A 14660-nucleotide genomic window follows, 5' to 3' on the forward strand; every position below is an offset into this window, starting at 1 on the left:
GGATATGTGGCTCGACTTAGATTCATACTTAGTTCCTTAGCTTGACTCAAACTCAGAGTCGGGCTCAGACTCGGATATATCCTCTCTTGCCATAAGTGACATGATGTAAAATACCGAAAAATAGGCGAGTATTAATAAGGGAATTTTCCGGAATTTTTGGACATTTTTCGGGAATTTTTCGGAGCTCGTACGGACGAGTTAACGGAGATAAAAACGGGGCCCGGAAAAGCCTGTTTAGGTTACCCCGTTTAAATGAGGAAAAGTTGATTTTTCCTTTTCTTTTTTTAAATTCTTTTTCTTTTTTTCTTATTTCTCATTCTGTTTTCTTTCTCGCCGAAACATCCCCGCGCGCCTCTCCTCTCCCTCACTCCCGAACCGACGCCAAAAGGAGCCTTAACCGCCGGCTACTCGGCGGTTCTCTCCTCTTCTTCCTCATCCCATGCCCCTCACGACGACAGCATTCTCAGCCCTAGCACCGCCGCTCGACCGCCTGCCCTAGCCACCCGACGCCGACCACAGAAGCCGACGCCGACCCCAATCGCCGGTGCCCTAGCCTCTGCCCCGACTCCAGTGACGCTGATTCTTCTCTCCTCTGTCCAGCCGAAGCCTCGTCTGCCGTAGCCCTTGCTGTGGAGTTTCCAGCGCCACCGCTGCAACTCATAGAGCCTCCCTTCCTCTTCTCGCGGACACCTGGAGCCGCCGAAAATCGAGCATCCGAACCCTAGGTTGGGTCCCTGAGCGCTGGCCGGAATTTCTCTTCTGGTGTCTCTGTTTGACAGTGCCGAAGACAAGGAGTTGTGCCCTAGTTTTGCTTTTCACAGTGGTTCTGTCTTCATTGTGATCTGCCCTAGCAGAATTGGGAAGGTAAGGGCCATACCTAGCTGTGGAATTAGGTTTGTGGCTAGATCTCAGTTCATGTTTTTCTTTGCTTCTAATCTAGGTCACGGATTGGTGAGGTTTGGTGTATTGTGGGGTGTTTTTGATTTTTGGCAGCAACCCCATCCCGCAGCGGTAAGGTAAGTATTTGGTTTATGGATTTAGTTGACACATTTTTTATACATGTTCTAGGTACAACTTGATACATAATTAATTTGGTTATAGGGTGATTTAGGTTTATAAGTTGTATAACTGTGTGATTGGGGTTTATGAAACTAACCCTAACTAGTCAGTGGATTAGAAATTAGTTTAGCTATTTGTTTATAATTAAATTAGCTAAACTGTGCGATTTAACACAGGACTTTGACGCGAGACGAGTATCTCGGAGTCAGATCGGACCTTTCTATTTTTCGGAGGCGGGTACTTTGACTTATGTCTTTTGATATGCATAATAAAGTGTTTAACATATAACAAGAATTGTGTTTTCCATTTGATGCGGTTGGTCACTACATGATCTGTTACATGTTGTTTGTTTATTTATTATGCACTGCATGTTATTATTGACCTGACCATACATGCTTTCGGTAGTGACCCAACCATGTAATACATCATGTTCAGGACCTAGGGTTTATATGATTCCTTATCTGTTTGTGTACCTTCCATCCGATACATTGACTTGTGGTACACCTTTTATTTATGTATGGATCTTGCTATGCTATTCATGAGATTGTCATGCTTAGTATCATGCATCATGTTTGCATGCTGTGCGATTGTCGGCTCCACTATGGTTGAGCCCATCGCCAGTTACATGTACTGCACACACCACCACCACCCATGGATTAGTGGTATATCAGGCAGGTGTGTGGCGGTTATGTTGTTTGGCTCCGTTGGTCTGAGGACTCAGCGTGGTAGCCGGCAGTCAGTTCCGCTCTGTTTGGCTCCGTTGGCATTTAGTGTAGCAGCGTGGTAGCCGGCAGATGGTGGACTCTGTTTGGCTCCGTTGGTCAGGAGACTCAGCGTGGTAGCCGGCAGAGATATCCTCCCCGTCATTGTGTACCGGGAGATGAGAGCATTGAGCTCCCCCATTTATGATTTGGGGACAGAGGACAGGAGTACTCCGACAGCATTCCGTCCACTCAGTCACTGTCAGAAGCAGTGATGTCCGAGTGCACGGTCACCATATGCATTTATTGCATTTTATTGTTTGTGATTGCTGCACTTATATGCTGCATTTGTATGGATGCATTTGATTGACATGCATACAGGATTATGATTTCTTCGGTCTGACGACCTGTTATCTTTGTACCTTGATCCCGGTTAGTACAGTTATTTCCTGATTTAGTTCCAGTTGCATTTATTCCTTCTCGTATTCAGGAGACTGTACGCATGATTAGTGTTGTCTGTTATTTGTTTTATTATGCATATCAGTTGTACCTACTGAGTGTTGGACTCACCCCGCCTCCATTGTTGATATTTTCAGGTTGAAGCTGTCCGGAGCAGTTCCAGTCGCTGGCCCCCCATCTGCACGTAGAGCCAGTTCTCTACTAGTTCGTTATTTGTTTTATGTTGGCCTTTTTCTATATCAGACTTTGTTTTAGTATTGTCTTTGGATTTTTCCTATGGATATTGTATGGAGTGATACCTTTTGATGGATTTTTGATATGATATTGGATTTCATTCTACTACGTGCCTGCCTGGACGGCAGAAGAGGTGAGTTCGTTGGATTTGAGCTTTACGAGTGTAGTGGAGTAGGGTGGATTTCGAGTCAGAGTCCTATTGTTATTGATTACTATTATTAACTGCGTGGTGTTTGTTTTTATTTATTGTTATTATTCTAGCCGCCTGTGGCTGAGGTATTTGAGATGTAGAAAAGTTTCAGATTGTCCGCCGTACAGGGGAGATGCTGCCGAAATTTCTTCGGACAGGAACTCCTCCGGGGCATGACACATGAAGCTCGTTTGCTTTGATTCTTCCATATCCGACCCCTCTAAAGATGACTCATTCCAAGTGACCTTTAATATCTTCTTCCTTCTTGATTTCTTGGATGTCTCCTTTAGGTTAGGGCACTCGGACTTGTGGTTGCCTTTGGCAGTGCATTGTAGTATGTTACCTCCAATTTTAGTTTGCCCGGATTGTTTTGTACCATCTTTTAGAGGCCCCTATTAAAGAATTTTTTCTTCTTAGTGAATATTTTCTGGACCATGTTCACTATTTCTTCTTCATCGTTCAACTTTGAGTCTGATTTATCTTTAGATTCTTGCTTCGGTCGAGATTTGGACTTGACTTCCTTGCTTCTATTTTATCCTACAAATAAGGCAATACCCTGCTCAGTTTGACTCGAGTTAGCCTTCTTATGTAACTCTAATTCACAAAACATTTGATCTAATTTAATTATGAAAAAATCCTTAGAAACTTTATATGCATTTACCATAGATGACCTCCACATTGAGTTTTGAGCGAAAGCTTTAAGCATGTACCTTATGATGCCCCTATTTTCTAGCCTTTGGTCAATTAGGTGGAGCCTATTTAGGATATCATTTATCCTATAATGCAATTGACTTGCGGTCTCTCCATCCTTCATCTTACAATTAAATAATTTATTTGATAACAAATCAAGTTTCGTTACCTTCGAGTCATTCATTCCCTCGTGAAGCTTGACTAGTTTGCCCCACAATTCCTTGGAGTTTTTGAATGGTCCGACTCGGTTGAGTTCTTCCTTAGTCCGTATTATAGTTGATTTGTACCTTCTTCTTTATGTCCGAATTACATTTCTTCATATCTAGTTGTTCTATGAGGTTGTTCATTATTGTTATGTATCTTTTCTTGATATTGAACCACATCTTGATGTCGATTTTGAGAAAGCATTCCATTGGTCATTTCTAATAGCTGAAATCTTCTCCATTGAAGAATGAAGGGCAGATGGTGCTATACTCTTCTTGATGAGACATTGATATTCTTGCAATATAAAAATCTAAAAGAAATTCTAAGACTTTTTATGGTTTTAGGTAAGTAGTGCGGAAAAAATTTATTCTATAAAAAAGAAAATTTGCTAGTTACTTAAAGAAAAGAAAGAAGATCTTTCAAAACTGGAAAAAGTGATTAAATTATTTTAGAGCAATTTGGCTCTGGTACTAATTGTTTGATTGAAAGAGACGAGGGGGGGGGGGGTGAATTGTGTGCATTTAAAACTTTTCTTTTTGTAAATCAAAACAAAGTTATAGCGAAATTAATAAAAGCAAAAACACAAAGTGTTTTTTATTTGGTTTATAGTCCAATGACTATTAATCCAAGGCCAACAATCCTAGATCATTTTACAATGGTCAATCCACTAAAGTTCTCCATTCTGAAAACTTTCGGAGGAAAACTCGTACAAGAGTTGAGGAAGATAGTAATATGCTACTATCCCCTTAAATGCAAATGTAAGTAATAGAAAGAATATACTGATAACACAGAGATAGAAATTAGGCATAGGTTGTCGGAGAGCCTCTCAGTGTCATAGTAGTAGTACTTGCATGAACAAATTTGCAGAGGTAGAATAGAACATTAAGAAATTTGATTAAAATAGCATTAAGAAATTTGATTAAAGTACTGAGCCTTGGATCATGAGGCTTCTTTTATAGGCTTCATCCAATCAACTAAACCTCTACCAAGCAACTGGTCCCCACTCCTTTCCTTGTTTGCTTATTTGATCTAATCAATCTCGCTAATCTCGCTTTTCTGGTCAATTGAACCCTGTTCATGCAATTGAAACCCTAGGGTTTTCTTTACGACATGATCCAATCATATCCATTTATAATTTCCATATTTTGTTTGATCAATTGATCATCCTATTCAATCGACTGAACCTCTATTTCCTCTTTTATTGGATCTTGACCTTATCTGTGCATATCCGCCCGGATCGATCAACTGAACCACCATATTTGGTCAATCAAACCTTTTGTTTAACCTAAGCCTTTATTTTATGAAAAACAAAGTTAACACAGTAATAATAAAAATAATGATTTTGCAAAACAAAATTAGATATAATATGCATGAATAAGTCTGACAATTAGGATTGTCTGATCTCAACTTAGAAACTTCTATTTGTTTCTTTAGTTGGATCAACTCCTAAGGTTGCCCCAATAATGAGTACTTGTCCTTACCTTCATATTTTCTGAAGAATCACTCCACTCCATGAGTTTATCTCAACTTACTTGCCAAATATTCAGTCCTTCAGACTTATTTGTGCTTCCTCTGCTCAGCATCCGATCATTGACCTACCAAGACTTTCTCCTGACTCGATATCCGATCCCCGTTGACCCCATCGAGTCAATCGTGCTAGATGATCAGTCCACGCACCTATCTAGACTTCTTGCATGGTGTCCTTGATTTGTCAAGACTTCCTTTACCTAGTATTTGGTCTAGCTGACCTACTAGAACTTTCCAGATTGAACTACCTACACACTTGATCAATCCATTAGATCACAGTAGGACTTAACTCCAAACCATTGACAACATTATAGCATAGGTTTGATTCTGATACTACCTTCAACAATACCATGTTCTTAGTACCAAGGATTCCAATAGGCATATGTTGGAATTTCATGTGGTGTGTTCAACTATAAAAACCGCATGACATATCATAAGAAGACATCAAACTCAGAGCATTTCCATTTTCACTAGAGGATGTAGTAAATGATTGATTATATTATCTTCCCTCTGGTTCTATTACTAGCAGGTACAACATGAAAAGATTATTCTTGGAAAAATTCTTTCCTACCTATAGGACCGCTGCTATATGAAAGAATATTTGCGGCATTCAACAATTTACGAAAGAGTCATTACATGAATATTGAAAGAGATTCAAGAAACTTTATTTTTAGTTATCCCCAACATCATATCAACGATTAGCTGCTTATCTAGTATTTTTATGAAAGATTATTGTTGATGGATAAAAACATAGTGGATGCAACTAGTAGAAGCGACCTGGTTAACAAAATTTTACTGAAGCCTAGGGTGTTCATTCGGTTCGGTTCGGGTTATTTGGTTTATTTGGTTCGGGTTATTCAGTTATTGTAAATTTTTAAATCCAACAAAGAACCAAACCGAATTAATTGTCAACCAAACCGAGTCATCCAAAATTAATTCGAGTTATTCGGTTCAGGTACCATTTAACCCAATTTTTTTTTATTTAAGATTTTTACTTTTTTATTATAGATCCATAAGTTAGAAGCCAATCCACATTCCATATTATATTTACACAAATTCAAAGTTCCAACCTAACATACACATAGCACATACATAAGTAATATAACATAATACAATTTCATCTTTATCCAATCTAGTACTACACAAATTGAAAGTTCCAAGCTAACGTATACATAGTTACGCAGAGCATACATAACGTAATACAACTTCATCTTTCTCAAATCCAGTACTATACAAATTTAAAGTTCCAAGACTTAGCTAACACAATCTACAAAGAGCACATATATAACATAATACAACTTCAATCATCTTTCTCAAATCCAATACTTCAATGCACATACACAGTCTACACATCAAAATAACATCCAAATAACCGAATAATCATAATTCATACGTCCCAAATTTTAGAATTTTCACTTAAAGTAGCAATAACTAAATCTAAATGAGAACATCCAAATTCTACTACATAACATAATATTATAGAAGTTTTGAGAATCCAAATTTCAATGTAAAGGCATTAAAGTTCATATTCTAAGTCTCCAAAAGCTGTCATGGCCACGAGAGCCATAAACAATCAAACACAGCCATCATTTGATTCATTTTTGAGAAAAGCATCCTGCACAATGTACACATCAACACAATATTTATGGTTACATCGTCAAATTAAATAGCCAAAGAAAACTTATCATTCAAAACTCAAAGAATTAATTGTAGATTCTCAAAAGCTACTAACTCCACTTTTTGATATACTTACTTTGAAATTAGAGAAATTGATAAGTAAACAATCAAGTTGCCTCTGCTCAAGTAACATCACTAGCTATTCCTTCTTCTTCTATTGAAAGAAAAATAAAAAGAAACAAATGTAAATATGTAACAATTAATAAATATAAAAAACAACTGAAAATATAAAAATAATTCAAGACATTTCAACCTTCTTCAATTTGTTGAAGATCTTCCCAAATTTCTTCAATGTCAATTGGGGTAGAACTTGCACAAAGCCAATCTTGCATGTAAATTAATGTTTGAACTATTTTAGGAGTTAAAGAACTCCTAAATGCATCCAAAACTGTTCCACCTGTGCTAAAAACAGACTCGGAAGCCACCGAAGATATTAGAATAGCCATAATATCATGAGCCATCAAAGACAAAATAGGAAATCTTGGGCTATTAACTTTCCACCAATTCAAAATGTCAAACTGGACAGAATCAACTTCAATCTCTTCTTTCAAATACTTATCCAACTTCGACTTAGAATCTCTAACACCACTCTTAATCTTTCTCCTTTTCATTTCATTTCTGAACTTTTCCTTCAAAATTTTTGCAGGTTCAATATCTACTGGTGAAACCCTTTTACCTAGTGATGATGAAGACGAAGAATGATCATAAGTAGATGAATGAGTTGTATTATGTGGAGAATGAATTCTCATATATTCATCATACAAATCATTCATTGATTCTTTGACCGTTTGAATGATTGATGATCCATCCACCTTTTCATACACATCAGTAAACAAAACTTCTAGATATTCAAACTTATTCCTAGGATCAAGCATAGAAGTAACAACTAACATGCTCAATTTTTCAATCACTCCATAATATTTGTCAAACTTTGCTTTCATAAACTTTGTCATGTCTTTAAGGCCAACATCATCTGTTTCATTGAGACATTTTTTCAATACAACAGCAATACAAGAATGTCATCCAAAAAAGAATGAGCAGTTACATACTTTGTCCCTGAAACTTTCAAAGTAAGATCATAAAAATGTTCAAGAAAACCAATCAACCTCCTAACATTCTTCCAATACGCTACTCTAGGCACCCCGGTATTTTCAAGATCTTCCCTAAAATGTAAATTCTCAGCATCAAATCTATTAAAAGCTCTTTCATATGCTTGGGTTGTTTCCAACATTAAATAGGTCGAATTCAACCTTGTAGGGACATCAAGGACCAAATTCTTAGTGCTACAGCATTTCTCAATTTCAGCAAAACTTTTAAAACTTTTAATTCTTGCTGGGGATTGCCTAACATATTTAACTGCAACCCTAACACGTTCAACAGATTTCCCAATGTGGTTCAACCCATCTTGAACAATTAAATTCATAATATGTGCAACACAACGAACATGTGTCCATTTTCTTCCCAAAATACATTTTTCCCAATTAGCAAATTTTTCTTTCAAGTATGTGATCGCTAGATCATTTGAACTAGCATTGTCAACTGTAATTGTAAACACATTATCAATACCCCACTCAAGCAAACACATTTCCAAAGCTTTTCCGATATCATTTCCTTTATGACTTGACATCGGAGAAAAACTTAACACTCTCTTTTGCAACCTCCAATCATTATCAACAAAATGAGCAGTGACACACATAATTAACCTTTTGTAAAGAAGTCCAAGTGTCGGTAGTAAAACAGATTCTACCAATATTTTCTTGAATTTCAGCCCTTACTTTTTCCTTTTCCTCTAAGTATAACTGATAACAATCCCTAGTCATAGTGATTCTAGATGGAATCTGAAATGATGGTTGACAAACATTAATAAAATGCTTAAACCCTTGTCTCTCTACAAACTTAAAAGCAAGTTCATCAACAATTATCATGTGACATAAAACCTTCCTAATTACTTGTTGATCAAATTTCCAAGCAATTAAATTAGGTTTGTTCTCATTAACATCTCCAGTTTGAAAAGCCAATTGAGTTTGATTAGAGGGCTTGTTCTGAGGATATGATGCACATACTTTCAAATGACCCAATAAAGCACTAGTCCCATGTATTCTAGTTGATGAAAAATACTCTTTTCCACAATATCTATAAGTGGTTTTGTTCTCACCTTTTTCATTTGTAAAAGAATCAAAGTGATCCCAAACCTTTGACCTTTTGCAAGATGCTCTTCGTTTTACAGGCTTGATTGCTTCTTTTTCATCTTCTAAATCCACCACCATCTGGACTACCTTTCATTACTTGCTGGTTTGTCATTAGTTTGAGACATTTTAAAAAATTAAATAAATTCTCAGTTTGTTAACAATTTGCTCGTTAATTGATAGATTAATAAATACATTAATCCATAAAAAAATTTAACAAGAATATGAGGCAGTCAATCAAATGCAAAATCAAGACCATATAAGAACAAAAAGACATCAACTCCCATTCTAAATAATGAGATAGTGATGTGAAGTAGAAAAGAGTTCAAGCTGTTGGTGCGGGAAGCATCCGACGATCGAACCTTATTTTTGATAATGGCAAAGGATTCAAAGTTAAGGTGCGTTGTTATCTGACAGCTTTTGCTGAGTGTTTCAGGAAAGTCCTAACTGTTGTTAGGCAAGGTAAAACCCTAGGGGGTGGTAACCCTAGGTCATAGGGGGTGGTAACCCTATGCGGAAAGTCTTGGCAGGTCGATGGCTTCAGGCAAAAGTCCTAGGGGGTGGTAACCCTAGGTGGAAAGTCCTGGTGTCGCGAACCAGGTGAAAGTCTGAACTGGCCGGTGAAGTGGATGTTCAGCAGAAAGTCCGGAAGCATCGAGTGCCGAGCAAAAGTCCAGTCGATCTGGAGGATCGTACTGGCAACAGGTAAATCTCCTGAGTGGAGTAGGTGAGGACGCGTTCCCCGTAGAGGGAACAGTAGGCGTCGGGTCGACCTAGGGTTTCCGGTCGGAAACCCGAAGTCAGACTCGGACAGTCCGGAGACTGTCTATACTTTATTTTATGTGTACTATGCTAACTTTGTTTTGCAGGGTATGTGTTTTGGGACTAACACATTTTGCAGGAACAAAGGAGCAAGTTACAACTCGGATGAACAGTGTCCGAGGCGCCTCCATGGAGCTTGGAGGCGCCTCGGGTGCGAGCCAGGAAAAGGCCAGCGCAGCTGACTGGAGGCGCCTTGGATGGAGTTCAAGGCGCCTTGGACCGGAGGTTGGAGGCGCCTTGGATAGGATGAAGGCGCCTTGAACCAGATAGAGTTCGACCAGGTCAGTGCTGATCCACGCGGGTGACTCGGCTCGTTCAAGGCGCCTTGATGAACAGTGTAAGGCGCCTTGAACCCTCTTTATAAGAGGTCTCGACCAGCAGCTCAGGACAAGAATTTACAAGCTTCCATTCTGCTGTGGTCTGCTCTAGTGCTGCTTCCGAAGTGTTGTTGCAATATTCCGACGACCCGGAGCTCAGATTTCCCTTCTACTACTGTTGTCGGTATAATTTTAATTATAGTTACATTTTGTAATTCATCTGTAATATCCATACGAAATTATAGTTGTTGCCCACGGAAAGCGATCAAGGATCGCGGGCCTTCGAGTAGGAGTCGACCTAGGCTCCGAACGAAGTAAACGACTGTGTTCTTGTGTTTGTTTCTTTTATTCCGCTGCTTTAATTACTCTACGAACGTTTTACAATTCCGATAGTCGAACAAAATAGCCGCGAGCGCTATTCACCCCCCCTCTAGCGCGATCTCGATCCAACAATTGGTATCAGAGCGGGGTCGTTTTGAATTGGTGCAACCACCTTTCAAAACAAATTTTTCGCAGTTTTTTTTGTTTTCGGAGTCGAATTAGAATTTAGCCTTAAAGCTATATTCTAATTTGGTTGTTTCCCTCGGATCGACTTTTGCTCGAAGTAGGTGCAACACCACTCGAGTTCGTCTTTATTATTCCTTATTCCAGCACTACTAATCCAAGACTTAGTCTTGGAACATATTCTGTCTTTCTTTGTTGTTACATATTATAAATGGCCCAACAAGAGGGTTTCAACACTGTACGCCCCCCGCTATTCTCCGGAGAGGATTTTGGCTACTGGAAGGGAAGAATGGAAACGTATCTAAAGATACAATTTGAAACATGGATGATCATAAAGACAGGACTGAAACTGCCAGTCGATGACGACGGCAAAACCACACCCTGCGAGAAGTGGGACGCTCCTATAATAAAAAAAGTAGAAGCCGACGCCAAAGCTACCTGCACCCTTCAGTGTGGTCTTACCAAGGAAGAACTCAACAGAGTTGGCCCGTTTTCCTCTGCAAAGGAGCTCTGGGAAAAGCTCATCGAACTCCACGAAGGCACTGATGACACCAAGGTAAGTAAAAGAGATCTTTTACTTAATAAATTATATAATCTAAAAATGCAGGAAGGCGAAACGGCGAGTTCTCTTCACGCAAGAATACAAGACATCCTTAACTCTCTTCACGGAATTGGCCAGAAGATAGAAAATCGGGACGTAATAAGGTATGCCCTAAACTCGTTTCCAAGGAATACATTGTGGGCATCAATGGTAGATGCCTACAAAGTTTCCAAGGATCTATCCTCTTTAAAACTAGATGAACTTTTTAGTGAATTTGAACTTCATGAGCAGACTAATGCACAGCCAACCGAGAAAGGTATTGCGTTGGTTGCAGGTACAAGCCGAACCCGGGAACCAAAACCACGACGGAGATCCGAACCAGCATCGGAAACTGAACCAGACTCTGAGGATGAAGAAGGTGACATTACAACCGAGCTGGTAAACCTCGTGAAGAAGCTCTACAAGACGAAAGGATTCGACAAAAGAGATCTGAAGAAGGCAGTAAAATCAAAGGAAGGCCCACAAAATACAAAGATGAAGTTTGAAGTTACATGCTACGGGTGTAACCAAAAAGGGCACATCAAAACCAACTGCCCTAACCTGAAGGAGGTCAAAAAGCAAAGAAGGAAAAAGGTCCTTAAGGCAACATGGGACGAATCTTCATCGGAGGACGACGACGACGAGCTCGAACAAACGAGTCTACTTGCATTAATGGCCCGGGACCAAGTCGTCGAATCCGGATGCGAGAGCGAGTCTGAGGCAGAGTCCGAGCAAAGCCACGGATCCGTATCCGTTTCCGAAGGACCAGACCCCGCTGTAAGTATCTCCCGGTTGAACATTTTAGTTAGCTATTTATTGCGCAAATTAGCTAAGTCAAACCTGAAGGTTAAGTCACTTCTAAAGGAAGTAAGTGTCCTTAAAGAAGTGGCTAACACCAAACCCTTACCTGACCAGAGTCAGACTGAATTTCCAACTCAAGTTCAAAAACTTGAGGAAGAAAATTCAAGTCTAACAAATCGGGTTAAAGATTTAGAAAATACCTTAGAACGGTTTACTTTGGGCTCCAAGAATTTGGACTTGATTCTTGGGACACAAAGAGCCATCTACAACAGAACTGGGCTGGGTTACAAAAGTAAATATAAATCTTATATATCATTAATAAACAAACAAAGTAATAAAACAGTCCAAGCATGGGTCTCCAAGTCTAACTTGGTTAATCAAGTTGGACTTGGTCAATACTGGGTTCCAAAGGATCAAATATACTACCTCGATAGACCATATCGAGGCCATGATCCAGGGGGAGCAAAAAGAAAAACAATCATAAGAATTTAAAATTTAAATTCAAAATTAAAATTAAATTAAATTAAAATTTGAAATTAAAATTAAATTAAATTAAAATTTGAAATTAAAATTAAATTAAATTTAAAAACTCGAAATTAAATTTAAATTAAATTTAAATTCAAAATTAAAATTAAATTCAAAATTCAAAATTCAAAATTAAATTCAAAATTCGAAAGTAAAACTCAAAATAAAGATGAGGGATCCAGACTCGCTGGCACCCCCAACTAAACTACCCGGCAGGGTAACTGAACCTAATCTACCCGAAATGGGTAAAACAAGAGTAGATTACCCGGCAGGGTAATTAAGGTTAGTTTAAAACGGACTAAGGTTAACTTGAACCACAGTACTGGTGAAATTTTTGGATGATAGTACGTTAGGGAAGCTTGGGCATCGCATGTCTAGGAAGATATGGCTTCGACCTGGTGCATTTGGCCAAGTGGAACTGACCGAAGCTACCCCTAAATGGATCCTGACTAGTTAGACCAAGGATTGGTATTAAGTTCAATGGGTAGGACTATTTGGAAAACCTCGAAGGTATGGTTACTTTAATGAGCTCCTTGTGACTCACCATAGCCCAGAAGTTTATCCAAAGAATGCTTACTTGTTGAACCCAAAGCTAAACCTGAATCTAACACAAGTTAAACCAAAATCCTGAATTCAACAATAAATCATCTCACATCAATCATAGGATTCCCTGATTGAAAATTTAGATCGGGTGAGATGACTAAGTAATAACATTCATTAGTAAATTATTTAAAAAAAAAAAAAACTTAAATTATTTTAAAACTTAATTTTAAAAACTCAAATTCAAAATTATTTTTAAACTCAAAATTATTTCAAAATTCAAAACTCTTGCAAATCTATCTCTAACAAGTTTACTTCAATCCATTAAAACAATTCAACCACTTCCTATGTAGGAATTGGATCAATGGATGTTGGATAGTGGCTGCTCCAGACACATGACTGGAGATAAGTCGAAGTTTACTAAACTCACGTACAAGAACTTAGGATCAGTTGCATTCGGTAACGAAGGTCAACTTAAGGTAATCGGAAGAGGTAATATCGAACTCAACTCCGATTTTATTATTCGAAAAGTCCTTTTAGTTGAAAATTTCAAGTTTAATTTACTAAGTATAAGTCAATTGTGTGATAGCGGATACTTAGTAACTTTTGACAAAACCAGGTGTTTAGTTAAAAACATTGAAAATCCTGAAATCTTACTTAAGGGACCTAGGACGAATAATATGTATTCAATTAATCTACCGACATCCTCAACAAAGTGCTTTCTAACACAAGAAGAGGAAACTGATTTGTGGCACAGAAGATTATGTCACACTCACACTAGACTCATTTCAAAAATGAGTCATAATGGTCTAGTTAGAGGTTTACCAAAACTAAAATTCATTGAAAATTCAATCTGTAATGCTTGTCAACAGGGAAAACAAACTAAGTCAACACACAAACCAACAAATCTCGAAAGAACCAGTTCCTTACTTGAGCTCCTTCACCTTGACTTATTTGATTCACATGGAGCTAAGTCACTAAGCAAGAACCAGTATTGCTTAGTAATAATTGATGACTATTCTAGATTTTCATGGGTAAAATTCCTAAAGACCAAAGATGAAACCTATGAAATATTTAGTAACTTTTGTAAATTAATAGAAAATGAAAAAGATACTAAAATTAAAAGAATAAGAAGTGATCACGGAGGGGAATTTGAAAATCATAAATTTACCCAATTTTGTAAAATAAATGGATACCAACATGAATTTTCATGTCCTAGAACCCCTCAACAAAATGGTCTGGTGGAACGTAAAAATAGAACTCTACAAGAAGCCGCTAGAACCATGTTAAATGAATATAATTTGAATCACCAATTTTGGGCAGAAGCAATAAATACTGCAAATCATATTCAAAACCGAATTTTGATCAACAAATTTCACAAGAAAACCCCTTATGAACTATATTATCATAAAATTCCTAACTTAAATTATTTAAAAATATTTGGATGTAAAGTTCACATTTTAAATACTAAAGATTATTTAAGAAATTTCACACCCAAATCTAACAAAGGAATATTTTTAGGATACTCCTCAAATAGTCGAGCCTATAGAGTCTACAATCAGAACACCCTAAAAGTTAAAGAAACAACTAATATAATATTAGATGAAGAAAATAAGCTACCAAATATAAATGAGAATGTTGATA

The 14660-nt window shown here is 37.8% G+C and overlaps 1 long non-coding RNA gene across 1 annotated transcript; it reads left to right on the top strand.

Moving 5' to 3' along the window:
* The first annotated feature begins 674 nt into the window (after window positions 1-674).
* Window positions 675-1290, top strand: LOC122012363. The gene is made up of 3 exons (XR_006120199.1): window positions 675-864; window positions 941-1016; window positions 1236-1290. It is a non-coding gene; the product is annotated as an uncharacterized LOC122012363 (long non-coding RNA).
* Window positions 1291-14660: the final 13370 nt, after the last annotated feature.

The sequence above is a fragment of the Zingiber officinale genome, chromosome 1A (assembly GCF_018446385.1).
Source record: "Zingiber officinale cultivar Zhangliang chromosome 1A, Zo_v1.1, whole genome shotgun sequence".
In the NCBI taxonomy this organism is placed as follows: domain Eukaryota; kingdom Viridiplantae; phylum Streptophyta; class Magnoliopsida; order Zingiberales; family Zingiberaceae; genus Zingiber; species Zingiber officinale.